At 41.1% G+C, this 14675-nt stretch overlaps 1 protein-coding gene across 1 annotated transcript in view; it reads right to left on the bottom strand.

The window, feature by feature from the left end:
* LDLRAD1 (low density lipoprotein receptor class A domain containing 1) overlaps positions 1-14675 on the bottom strand; it is a 150839-nt gene that overhangs the window by 94469 nt on the left and 41695 nt on the right. The gene's annotated exons all lie outside the window — the stretch shown is intronic.

Below are 14675 nucleotides of genomic sequence, written 5' to 3'. Positions count from 1 at the left end.
GCTCAGCAGGCCACAATCCCTGTGATTACTGTGATTTCTAATGGGTCACAAATTGCAATCTACCTCATTAATATGCAAGAAGTAGGTCTATTTGCGACCTATTATGAATCGGTAATGAAACTCAAAAGAGTTTCATACATTAGGAAATAGCTATTCCTACTGTTAGTAAATCTGCTCCCAAGCTCTTTTCACTCCACAACAACTTCCGTACTTATCTACAATAGAATGTGCACATTGAGGGAGAGCTGTGAGTAGCTCATACCCATATTGGAAAAGGAAATACATTCCTATATCATTTTTGAACAATTTTCTGGACATGTTCCTCTAACAAATATGTGTCTTTCAAGAAGATTACTTCTATTACTCTGTAGTCAAAAAGATACATGTTGCTTCATCACATTTAAACCTTTGAAATGTAGAGTTTATGTAATATTATGGCCCACATATTGGTTAGCAATGCTAGTTATTAGCTGTCACCTGCCTTTTTAGACCAGAGCCACGTCTATGGAAAACATTCTAGTTTTTTGACATTATATTGACAGTTTGCACTGAAACCTTTAAGGATGGATTGAAACTAAGGTTTAATCACATGTAAGGCCTAAAATTATACTAAAATTGAGTTATTTGACAAAATATCTACCATGAAAATATTGTGGCACAAAAAGATTGTTGTAAATATATTGAGAACAAAGAATATCGACTTTAGGCACACATAAACAAAATTATAAAGCAATTGACTACCAAAATATCGAGGTCCATATTGTTGACATTGTATTGGTAAATATATGTATTTGCTTGTAGTTAACATTATCTAATTTAAATAAAAGTTGTATTGTCCACGTTGTATAGGTGAATATATGTATTTACTAGTATTTAACATTATTGTAATTTAAATAAAAGTTTAATTATTTTTTATAAAATGTGATATATTTTAAAAACATGTATATATCATGCAAAATAACGTGTGTACATTAGCTTGAAAAAATATTCATAACAATATATCTATAAATCTAGACCAATTTTATCAAGTAATAAAAATATTCAATTATTAAATACAATACAATAAAAGTATTGCACAAATAAAAATAATTCCTAAATACAAAACATATGGAATTATAATACAAAACAGTATAAAAATGTATACATTATTAATAGTTAAATATATTAAACACAAATGTTAAATTCATTAAACCATTATAATTATGTAACAAAAATAATATTAAATACTAAAATATATAAAACAAATAAAACATAATTTTAAACAACATAACTAATTCAATTTAAAATGAAATATATATTCTTAAAATGCCTTAAAAATCTCAGGAGTAAGGTACCATGTAGTAACTTCAATGCAAAATCGTTAAAAAAATAAACAAATTCCAATATGGTCTTTTAAATTCATCCCAACAAACATGTGAGAAAATGCATACATTGTCAGGGGAAAATGGGTCAGATTTACACTTCTTTTAAATTCAATATAACAAACATTGGGTTAATGGATAAAAAACCATTCAACAGGTTTAAATTCTCTGATTGCAAGTGCTTTAAAATAATATCCGTCTGCTATGTTCCTAAAACTCTGCATGAGAAATAATTGACCTTGACTTAAGCTTTTAATTTTTACTCCTATGTTACTTTTGGGTAACTTTCTCCTTCCCTTCCACCTTCTACATGACTCTTGGGCACATACACTACTCTTAGTCTCATGCCTATTAGTCTTAGGGCCTGATTCCATGTTTGGCAGTCCAAACTTGCAGGGATGAGACTGCCGTCAACCCGGCGGCCTCACCCCCAGTCGTACTACGATGTTCCCAACAGGCTGGCCAGCATAAACATTAAATTACGATGTTCCCGCTAGTCAGCTGGGCCGGAACAGTGCTACAGTATTGGTATTGGCTTCCTTAAGGGAGCTAAGGCCAATAGCGCAGCACAACAGCACCCTCGGAATGCAAAGCAGACAGTGCGAATTCCGAGGGTGCTGGGCAGGGATGGGCCTGCACTCCCCACAACATGGCCTTGGGCAGTGCAGGGGCCCCCTAGTGGCCCCCAGCACTTCCTTTCCGCCAGCATTTTCATGGCAGTTAAACCGCCATGAGAAATCTGGCAGAAAGGGGACTCGTGATCAGCACAGGAGTTTTAAATTCAGCACCGCCGTGGCTGACTACGAGTCTGACCTCCGTCAACCCGTTGGGAACCAGGTGGTCTACTGGCGGTCCGACTCCAGGAGTGCAGTGGTCTGACCATCACCATGAGGCTGGTGGTCTCAAGAACCCCATCCTCATAATGAGGCCCTTAGTCTCTCTTCCTTTGAAACCATATCCCTGCAATATATCACTATATCTATTTATTTCACCTATTCATTCATAACCATTTGCTTGTCACATACACTTCACTAATGATTGCGCTAACTCATTATTGTACCTCAGAAAACTGGAATAGATGCATGGAATGGTTTCCTTGAGACCAATAATGAATGGACTAACTACTAACTTTGGGATCTGAATAGTGTGATACTTGCGTAAAGTGCATGTAGGCCTCATCAGACGTAGTAAGAACTGCATAAATTAAATTTCAATTCAATACATAAGATGTTAGATTTACTGTTCCAACTCCAGACTAACATACATTGGGTAGATTGCATATACGGCGGCAGGGAGGCAGGTATTCTAACTCCACTATAGCCGGGGTCACGTCAGATCCCGTCATGCTCCGTGACTGAGGCGGCAGCTGGGATACCGTGGGCGTTCCTAAGATGGCAGGCAGCGTGCAGTGGAGCGTGCAGCCCTGATCCTGATCCGACCCTGGTCCCAAGGCTTTCCTTGCTTCAATTGTAGCAGCTAGCCGGCCTTTAGCCCGAGAGTGGCAGTTTGGGGCCAGCAGACGCAAGAAGGCTCCCACTCAGGAGGAGAAAGGGTGAGTCCATACAACAATGGCAACAATTGCTTGTGCTATATGCAATGACCATTGAGTCAAACCACATGGCAGGGGCAGCTAATAGGTAGCAGTGGTTTCCCATCAGCACAGCAGCATATTTTTATCCTTATGGCCTGTCATATTTGAACCTCTCAGCAAACGTGTACACACGGCTTGTTATCACTCAAGGCATATTTGGAGCAGCTGGCAAAATCACAGTACATGCGTTTTCTTTATTTACTGGTGGATTATAAAGGAAGTTATCGTAATCCATTATAGCCAAGATTGATGCCTGCACCTGATCAGCCTAGGGAGCCTGCTACGTATAAGGGTTTGGGAAGAGTGCTTTGGTGCACAACCGGGGTTTACTCACTAGGAGCCATCTCAGGTGAAAGGGAAGTTGCAAAGGCGGTCTACGTAGCAGTGAATGTGGCTTGTGACATTCTGTTGGCTGTACCTTTGCGTCCTCAATTCTAAATTTCATCGGCTTGCCTTCAACCAAACATCTCTACCTCACATACTTTTTAATTACCAATGAAGGGGTTTTTGCGAGACACGTCTACAAGAACTCATGCCCCCAGCAAGACCCTTAAGATTTCCAACCATCGGGTTCATAGTACCCCGACTGTTGCACAGGGCTTCAGGTGGCGCATTAGGTGACATGGTTTCCCCTGAGCTGCAACCCCCAATTGCGGATAGTTGAGAGTCAGTATAACTACAAGGGTCGACTGTATGTGCGAGTGGAGAGCTAGTGAGTTCAAGTACAAGAAGCCCTACCGACCCGAGGATCCCAGAACCCCTTCCCCCCACACTGCCTACTTTAAGCGAAAATGGTCAAGCAGAGAGTGAAAATACAGAGCCTCTGGCCCCATTTCAACCTGACAATGCTGAGTGTGTGCTCTCATTTACTGGAGATGGGATGTCAAAAAAACCTACCTGCCTACCCCATTTTCGCGACTGCAGTGTTAAATTGCTCTCAAAAGGAGTGCGCTGGGACCAGTGAGTGAACAGAGTGAGAAGTCTACAATACTAACTTCGGCAACCACAGCAGAAGGGGCAGATGCACATCATCCAGTCATGGCAGCCCCAGTAGGATCCCCAGGACCCCACAACGCCTGAGCATTCGCAAGCTGAAGGGAAGCAGGCAACGCAAGCTACCAGTACTTCTCAAGTTCATCGGGAGATGCAAGAACCAACTCCAGCTACGCATACAATTTAATCAACCTCAATCAAACGTATCCTTCATCAAATATTAGGCGAAATCAGAGAGATGAAGATTTCCTAAGAAGAGGCTTATAGAAAAACTAGTGAACAGCTAGTCCAGCTCAATGCCAATCTGCAGTTACTCTCAGCACGGGTTACTCAAACACAACAGAGAGTGTCTGATTTAGAAGATTTGAAACTATAACAAGACCCAGCAAACCACAAAATCCAGTCGGAGCTCATGGAGTTACAACTGAAACTCGACGACATGGAAAACAGATCTTGTCGATCGAACCTGCAGTTTGTCGGGATTCCGGAAAATCGGAAGAGTGGACATACAGTGAATAAGTATGTGTGTCCAAAAATGACATCAAAAGACTTGGCTCTTACAATCACACAAGTGCACTGTGTACCTTTCTCTCAGTCTTCCAACTCTAAATACCCACAAACTGTTATTGTTAACATTAGGGACTATCGCATGAAAGAACGGATCCTGTCTAACGCCATCAGAGACAATCCGACAGCTATATTTTTAGAGTCTTTTCTGATATGTCACTTTCCGCTGCACAACACCACAAAATACTGAAGGGCTTAATTAATGTCTTTAAGAATTATTGCACACCAGCTGGGATAGTGCAGCAGTCTAAGCTGAAGGTTTTCTGTAAGGGACAATCTCAGGTCTTTCAAACCATGGAACAGGCTAAGGATTTCTTAGATCAAATTCTTAAAGTCTGACATAGTAGGGAGAAGGATTTCTGTATGTCACTCAGCAAAACTGGGGTGCTTAGACCGCAGTCTTAAAGATGCCTATGTTTTCCTCTTTTCTGCATCTATCTGCCTTTGTTTTTTTTCAGACAAATATGTATAACCTCTGGGAAGCCACAACAGAGGCTGGGACACCCTGGTTCTGTCTCTTCAAAGCAGCCTTGGGAGTGCCATACCAAAGCACTCAACTAGGGGAGGATCGGCGGGGGAATGGGAAACGGAGTCAGACACTGTGAGGGAGGTCACCCTGAAGAAGACTTGTGGCAGGCAGGGCTCTGAGGGTTGGATGGGCGGGGAGGTCCAGGTTATGGGATTGGTGGAGGGTATGTCTGGGGTGTATATTGGGGGGAGGGAGCAAAAAGCATGCAGAAGACAGTCTGGAATAGAATACTATCTAAGTGATGCCTCATAACAAACTGAAAATCGTCTCTTGTAATTTGAATGGCATAAAAAATAGATTGAAATGTCTAGGTATATTACCTTGGCTTAGATCCTTAGAGGCAGACATGATAGTCTTGCAAAAGATGCACTTGAAAGATAAGGGTTGCCAACGTCATATGCCAGCATACATTCAGCATTCCTACTTCATCTCGTCTCAGGCTTCACGTAACGGGTAGCAGTACTTATCACATACACAGCAGAATCCGAAATCCTAGGAGTAGTGTGTGACCCAGAGGCCAGATGGATTTGGGTGAAAGTCAAAATTAATAATCAAGTTTAAAAGTTAGTAAGTTATTATGGACCCATCAAGGACTTGCCCTCTCCCCTACAAGATCTTTATTCACTATTACAACAGGCGCTGGGTTATGTGATAATAAGTGGGAGATTTTAATCTAATTCAGAACCTGTCCCTCGACACAGCTCACTTGAATAAGCATCAGAATAAACCCAAATCCATTGGGCCCTACAAACCTTCATTTGGGATTTCACTCTCATTGATCCTTGGCAGGCACACCATTTAACGGCACGACAATACACATGTTACTCTCAACAATATGTCACTGCCTCACGGATGGACTTTTTTAATATCATACACAGTCCCGTGGGCAAATGCCGCTATTTTAACTAATGCTTTTTCCGATCATTCATTAATTTGTCTAGGTATTGAATCGATAGCACCATTTCCTCAAAGATCAAGATGGAGTTTTGATTAAGCGCTGGTAATAGATGATTTCTGGGTCAAGCAGATGAGGAATAGTTTAGAGGATTTTTTTACCCTTAATTTATGCTCAGCCTCTGATTTTACTGTATGAGAAGCCCTAAAACCCTACTTTAGAGGCCAGGTTATTCCATTGCAGGTGGCTCAAAGACAAGAGGAAATGACACAGCATACCAAACTTCAAAGCCAATTGGATGAAGCCTTAAAAGCGCACGCGCAGGCTCCCAATAAGAGTACACAGGCAGCCTTAGCACAGGCTAATTATAATTTGCAGACATTTTTTATTGCCAAAGAAATAGTGAACCATACTTCATATTTTCAGAAAAGTTATGAGGGAAATTAATTCATTGGTAAATAGTTAGCCTGGTCAGTCAAACAGAGAACCAGTGCTAATACTATTAAAACGATACACGATCCTTTGACTAGTACGATTCGATCATAGCCTTCCGCGGTGGCTCAGACATTTCGTAATCATTATGCTAGATTTTATCAGAAGCTCAGAACAGTTTACTCGAGGTTATCGCAGAGTGGCTAAGAGAGGTCAAGGTTCCCACGCTGACCTCATCGCAAATCAAATTCATAACCACTCCAGTAACTCTCTCGGAAGTACAGCAGGCGGCAAAGTCATTACCCAGTCCCAAAGCTAGCAGTACGCATGGTATACCAGCGGGGGTACACAAGACGTTTCCTCCACAATTAGCCCCATTCTTTGTTCCTCTCTTCAATCCGATTCTGCAGGGGAGCCCTATACCTATCATTTTTACCAAGTTGGTTGTGTTCAGCATTCTAAAGAAAGATAAGTCAGAGATGAATCCTAATTCATATCACCCCATAAGCCTTCTCAACAGTGATTACAACAGTTCACTAAGATAATTGCAACCACGCTATTGTCTGCTGCCCAGTTAGTTATTCATACAGGCCAAAACAGATTCCTCCCTGGACGGGATATTTCCTCAAACACAAATTTTCTGACACAAGCGATAGCTTTTTATTCCAATCAGATCACTAAGGCCCATATTTATACTCTGTTTGCGCCGGATTTGCGTCATTTTTTTTTTACACAAATTCGGCGCAAACTTAACTCCATATTTATATTGTGGTGCTAGACCCGTCCAGCTCCAAAGTTATGGAGTTTGAGTCATTTTTGTGACGTGAAAACCTACCTTGTGCTAATGACATGCAAGGTAGGCGTTCCCGCGCAAAAAATGACTGTGAGGCATGTGCGCCTTATTTATCCTCCTGCATCATTTTGACGCACAGGAGGAGGCGGGCCTTAAAAAATGGCACCCAGACGGATTTGCGCCGTTTCTTAACGCCTGGGTCAGGGCAGGCGTTAAGGGACCTGTGGGCTCATTTCCATGGTATCTGACCATGGAAGCAGTCCACAGGTGCCCCCTGGGCCACCTCCTGCCACCCTCGCCCACCCCTGGAGGACACCCATGGATGGGGGGGACCCATCTACGGTAAGTAGAGGTAAGTAATATATATTTTTTTTTAGGTGGCGTGGGGGGGGCTAACTTGGGCCCCCCTACATGCCACTGTGCTCAATGGCCATGCTCAGAAGTCCCCTGGGCATGACCATTGGGCAGGGGGGCATGACTCCTGTCTTTGCTAAGACAGGAGTCATTTCCATGGGGGTTGGGCGTCAACAAATGGCGCTAGTCAGGTTGCAGTAATTTTTTTTTTTTTACTCTAACCTGACTTGCACCATTCTTTGACGCACAACCCCCTAGTCTTCCCTACGCCTCTGCTGCCCGGTTAGAGTCATTTATTTTGACCGTCATTCCTTAAATATGATGCCCGGCTGGCGCATTGGAATGGTGGTAGCCGGCGTTAAACTTTTTGACGCAAACCTGTGCAGGCGCAAGTTTGCGTCCAAAAATATAAATATGGGCCTCAGACTGTTGTTATAATGCTCAATGTGGAAAAAGCATTTTGATTTAGTTGAATGGGAACAGCTATATGCAATCCTTGATAAGTTAGCATTTCTGCCAAGCTTCACGTGACTGCTGAAAGCATCTTACTCTAAGGCTAAAACCAGCATAATCATTAATAATATTTTGGCTGGGGAGCTATTCGTTAGGCGGGGCACTTGCAAAGAGTGCCAATGTCTCCTGTTTTGTTTGCTCTTTTTATAGAGAAGTTAGCCTGTGCAATTCATTAAGATCAACCCATCAGGTCACCCACTCAGGGTGTACCTAAGCTAAAATTATACGCAGACCATATGGTGCTATATTTAGCCATAGAGGAGGTAAATATTCAGCGCACCTTTGACAAAATTGCAGAGCTTACAGCAATCAGCGGCTATAAATTTAATCAGACAAAATTGGAAGCCCTATTGTTGAAATGTTCCCCAGATACTCTTCTCTCTGCTATCCACGCAACGTTTCAGACAGTGTGCCCTGTTGGATATTTTGGTGTTAAGGTATCCCCAAACTTTATTGATTTACTTGCTCTCTAGTCTGCTCTCTTATTGACCAAGGTCCGCACGCTATTCAAACAATGGGGAAGACTCCCCTTCACGACTGTAGGATGGATTGCGCTTGTTAAAATGAACTTGCTGCCTCTGTTTTTATTTGCGTTTTCTAGTGTACTGATTAAAATACCTAAATCATTTTTCGATGGTATTGATATAGAAATGCATGCTTTCATGTGTCAAAGGAGAAAACCACGGGTAAAACTACTGATCCTCCATTTAATGTAGGAGGAAGGCGGTCTGGCGCTCCCATGTTTTACAATGTACTATCAAGCGGCTCTTTTCAATTTGCTGGCGTCTGCATCCAAGAGGTTTCTCTGTGAAGATAATTACTATTTGAACAATATGCTAAAAGTAGCAAATCAATCCTTATTCCTTGTTACAGATCCACAGGTTACCAAAAAGAACGTGGTAGAAGACCCCTCGAGTTGTGGTTTACCACTTTAATTTGATTTGGCAAGAATATAAACTTCCTCCGTTGCACCTACAAATAAAACTTGACTCCTGTTCAATGCTTAGCTTAAACCTTGGTCGTTCTATACTTAGCTGCAGGCTTCTTGAGACTCAAGGATTTTTTTTCTCCAAATAATCAATTTATTACATGGACCATCCATTAATTAGACCCACACTCTTTTTTAGCTTCATCCACATACAACACTTTTGCTCCGGTTACCCTGTGTGTATAAATGAAGTCACAAATACAATTTGTCAGGCTTTTTTTTTATCTCCTGTCAATCAGGAGTTGGAAATTGGTATAGAGTTCTACTCCAGAATTTAGGCTATTATGTGCCCATATAAGTAAAATAGCCTTTACCACTGGCTGCGAAATAACCTTAGCACAATGGTATTACTATAATCAGTATAGCAGGAAAGCCATTTGCTGGGCTAATTTTAAGAGAATGGCCTTTTATTGTAAACGGATAATATATTCTACACCAGATAAAATCAGGAAGATGTATGGTGGGGCTGAAGCAATATGTTTTAGATGCGAGATAGAAGCAGGTGATTGGCTCTATACGGTATTTCCTGTTCCCAAATTGTTTAAATTTTGGACAAATATTTTTAATGAACTTAGAAAACTGAAGGGGGAAAAAATCATTCCTAACCTGCTTGGAGCACTCTTTGGCATTCCATCAGTTTCGAAAGGTCTCTCCACTGTTTTGCTTTTTAGCTACTTTAGAGGCAAAATCACTTATTCTAGCGAATTGGAAGTCGGTAGCTATTTCAACTGAGGCTTAGTCGCATATTCAAATATATAAGGTTAAATGCCATGATAAACTGAATGCAAAAAGAGTGGGTGCAACTAAGCGGTTTAAGAAAATTTTGAAAATTTTGAAGAACTGGGAGAGGGGAGGTAATGGGGAAATCAGAGTGTAGTAGGCTCTTTCAGACAACTGCAAGAGATAAATGCGGGCTTTTCATATCACATACTAACACCAGTGTTATGAATCATGCAAATGTGGATTATTGTGATTTGTCAATATATGAATTGGAACTCTGATCTGAGATAAAATGTTCTGCTGTATTTTTGATAAATAAAAGAGTTTTTAAAAAAGTCAGTTTTAGCAAACATTGGGAAAATTACTCTCATAAACATTGGGAAAAATACATACATGTAGGGAGAAAAGGGTCAGATATACTATCCTAGGACCAATCTAACAAACAGTAGGGAACATGCACATATTTGTGGCAAGAGGAAGTTGTCACATTTACTACTGTAACTCCAGTCTAACAGATATTGGGGAAAGTGCATACATTGAGGGTGATTAATTTTACTATTGTAACTGTATCTATTTTGTATTTATTTATTGCAGCTTTATGTAGAGCAAACTCGACCCAAAGGTACTGGAGAGCATTATAGAAGCACCAGTTACACTACACATAGACACATTCATTATTTTGTATGCATATGGGGATTTAGGGCCTGAATTAGATTTCAGGGGACCGGTTACTCTGTCATAACGGTGATGGATAGCCCATCTGCAGAAATCTAAATCCCATAGGATATGATGGGGTTTAGATTTTGGCAGACGGGCTATGTGTCACCGTTGTGACGGAGTAACCCATTCACTAAAATCTATATTAGGCTCTGAATGATTTTCCCAGAATCACAGGATGTTGAGCAGACACTGAGGCTCGAAACTGGTTCCCCAAGCTCCAAAGTAAGCAGCTCTGGCCATTACACAACATCTAGTCTAGCTAACACTGGATACAATACCTACATTAAAAGTGTCAGATTCACAACCCCCAAATAAAGTAGGTATCCAATAAAAATGTAAATATCCATTTAAAAAAAACAATATTTCAGAGAAATATTGTCAACTTTTTAAAAAATCACTAAAATAATTTTAGTAACTGTGCCTGTTACCCTGATTAGAGTGAGGGTCCTTGCTTGGACAGGGGGTAACCTGACTGCCAACCAAAGACCCCATTTCTAACAAATAGGTAATGACAGAACATAATACAAATCAATAAAACAACACGATAAAAATTATATTAAAGGAAACAATATTTTAAAATCCGATATTATTGTAAAAAAGGAAAGAAATTATATATTTACCTTCATTAATTTTGTCCACAAAGTTTTTCTATTCATGATATTTTGACCACAATATTACTGTCAGACAATATTTTTGAGTTGATACATAGGTGGAATACTGTAAAATAGATATTTTTATGCTGGATCACCACTCTTCAATTCTGTATTGTATTGTTGCTGTATTTATATAGTGATTCAAGCTCCCCAAAAGGTACTAGAGTGGTTTATAGTCAGGTAGTAGACTACTCCATATGTTGTGCTTGGTTGGAAAGGTGCAGGTTTGTAATGTGGTCTGTATGGAAGGTGGTTCAGTGCCAAGTGTGATGGCCATTGCATTTAGCTTTTTAAAAAACTTTATTTTTATTTAATGAAGTTGACATACATAAACATTTTTGCCACACTGTGATCATTGCAATAAAGACATTCATTATATAACTCAGTCCTGATAGTCTAGATTAGTGATTCTTAACCTGTGGTATAGGAACCCTGGTGTGGGCCACAAAGCCTACTTAGAGCGTAAGTGACTTCTTAGAAAATTAAATAATATTAACAAATCAATACAGTGTATAAAAATGAAGAAGCAAAATGTAAATCTGAAAAAATTAAAACGTTCTGTAAATGTGAAGGAATTTGAAATTGGAGACTAAACATTAAGTTGATATCCTCAGACTGATTTGTGGAAGCAATGGAGTGAAAGGCCATTTAACAGAATATAGTATGGATGGTGGGTGGCCTTAATTGAATTAAGAATAGCTTGCACCTTCCCATTAAAATTAACATTTTGTTTTTTAATATTTGTTTATGGACTAAATAAAATATTGCATTTTTTGTGTATTTGTTTCATAAATGCTTGTTACTGTATTTTTGTGCATTATTTTGTGGTCCAAATCATTGAAATTACTTTGGCCAGGGTCCCTGTATTCCAGTAATGATTAAGTGGGAGCCCACAGAAGTCAAAATGTTAAGAAACACTAATCTAGAACACGTTAACAGCAGATAAATTGAAGCCACTGGCTTTCGGTCCCATCTCTTGTGTGGTCTACATTATAAATGGAAAACGCATTCTGCACCTGATTTAACAGCCTTCATTGGGAGACATATTTCCAATTGAGGAAGGTGTGGATGAAGCAGCTGTGGTGGCTCGCTCTACCTTCAAACATGAAGTTGTGAGCTTACGCTATGTTGGGGTTTCATTTAGGAGTATGGAACAAAAAGGAGACAGGGGTGGGAAGGAGAGGATAAAGTGGGCTAGACAGTTTTCCAAAATTAGTTTTCAAACCAGAGATTTAATTCTTCCGGGTGCCTGGACTGTATTCAGTCAATGGGTCATGAAGAGTGTATGGTCACTGAGTGCCTCATTTTGAGTTTGGCAGACGGGATAGGCCATCTGCAAAACTCCCGACAGGGTGGCTGCTGCCGTAGTGGTGGTGAAACCGACATGAAAAGGCTGGCGGAGAACAAGGTCGTAATCTGCAGGGCAGTGCTGCGTGCAGCGCTGCCCTGGCGGATTGGGACCTTCTCCCCGCTGTCAACCCGTCGGGTTCACTGATCTCAGCGGAGATAGGGGAACCCTGGCAGTCTGATCATCAGGGTCTTAATGTAGCAGTTGGACTGCCACCGTGAGGCTTGCGGTCTTAAGACCGCCAGCCTTGTAATGAGGCCCTGAGTCTTAGAGGACCTTACGTGGTCCCTTGTGCTTATGCATGATTCTGATTTGTTGCTCCTTTTTGGCTCCACAGTGTTCCCTGAAACTGGGGCATCCCTTGAAGTAGACTTCAAACCTAGCATTATTTTATCTACATGTGATGTTCCTGTTGTACAATGCTGCCCACAGATATGGTGTGCCAATCTTTACCTCACTTTGTGGTACCTCCCTTGGTGGTAGATTCAGTCCAGCTCTCCACTCACTTATTACCTGTGTATCACTCTAAAGAACGCATACTTCTTGCAGCAATGCTTTTAAATCGAGCCTAAACTTTGGTTCTCCACAAGATTTAAATTGTGCAGCTAATAGGATTATATGACACTCTACTTTGCACAGGAGATCTAGATTGTCACACCTCCTCTGGGTTGGTGACATTTACTTTTGTGCTTCTAAGTTAAAACAGTCCCCCAGCAATAGTTAAATCACAATACGATTATTAAAGTACCTTCCATGCTTTATTGCTTGTAATGTGACTCTCCTCATAGCCCTGTGACCTCTAGGGGATCTGGTTGCCAGGGCTGGCTGCTTTAGTCCAGGAGCCTCAGCTCCTGTATGACCTCCATCCCCATCAGTTGTAGGTGCCCACCTCTTTCAAAGTGAATGCGGACAGTGTTTCCAGTCCCTTAATTTTGTGTTATAAACTAATGCATTCTCAGTTTTGTAGTCTAGTTTTGCTTTTAACTAACTAGAATAGCACACCTGAAGTCAATGATTTGTAGATGAGAAGCTCAGGACCGGAGGCAGTATTCGTAATGACCCAGAGTGAGGTGGTCACCCTACATGAGACTCTCTGGTGCTGTTGGTGACTTCCAAATTCTTCTGCTACACATGTGGCCTTATGCACGTCTATCCATGTAAGGTTCCATAGCACTACCCCAGAAACATTAATGGTGGACAGCAACACTGGCTACGGCCTGGTAGAAGATGCCATTGACCGTCATTGACTGCCTCCATGTCCCATCTTAGTGTCAGTCTCTTGGCAAGGCATGATTCAGCCAAGGAGCCGAGACATGGTCCCTGCATTGCCTCGTATTGATAACCTTGAAACCCTGTTTCCCATCCTGGACCCCATTGTTTTTCTCGTATATATTCATTGCACCTGTTAAGGCCCCTGTTCCAGGAGAAAATCGCCTCCCGGGGGAATAATCCAACAAGGTTTACGCCTCTAATGCAAGCACAAAAGAAATGCATCACAAATGTTTGTCATATGGCCTTGCAATACAGTAAATTTGAGTGGGTGAGAGCTGTGTTTGTCTACCATCCTTGATTGAGTTTGTGCAGTTTCTACGTTGGCCATAATCTCAGTTCTGAACCTTCACCTCTATCTTGTGATGGTGAGCGGATCTGTCTTCTGGATGATAGAATAATTTATCATCTGTTGATGAAAAGCCTAGTCTTTACTGTCTTGCTGAATTTCAGGTGGTCTTGGATGTGTCTGTTCTGTTAGTATTTCTGCCCCTTTATTTGGATGAAGATTGAGCCTTTGTCATATATGCCCCTAAGGGGAATGCAGAGTCCTATGAAGGTAGATAATTTGGGTACAGATAACCAGCAAAGCATGTGAAGTGCTGGTGCAATGCAGTCCCGTTGGTGATGTGTAGAAGCTGCCTTGTGTCCACATTTTGAATTATTTATAGGGTTTGGAGCAGTGGGTCAGTTAGCACAGTCTAGATGATGTGCCTAAGGAGCTATAGTATCCTGGAACATTGGTAGGAAACCTATATGAGAAAAGATGTGTCAAAGAGTATGGTTCAGAAGGCACTTCTTGAACCTTGGCTCACTTGAGGGCTAAGTGAAAGTGTAGCTTGAAGTCCATGATCATTCCCAGGTTACTCTATGTAAATATAATCAAATTTTGAACTGTTTTAAAGACTTTCTCTCTCAAGTAATCTACATGCCTGTTAAACTGTCTGGG

This window comes from Pleurodeles waltl, chromosome 4_2 (assembly GCF_031143425.1).
Source record: "Pleurodeles waltl isolate 20211129_DDA chromosome 4_2, aPleWal1.hap1.20221129, whole genome shotgun sequence".
NCBI classification, from domain to species: domain Eukaryota; kingdom Metazoa; phylum Chordata; class Amphibia; order Caudata; family Salamandridae; genus Pleurodeles; species Pleurodeles waltl.
The sequence above is the reverse complement of the archived record's forward strand: the minus strand, read 5'-3'. Positions and strand labels throughout refer to the sequence as shown.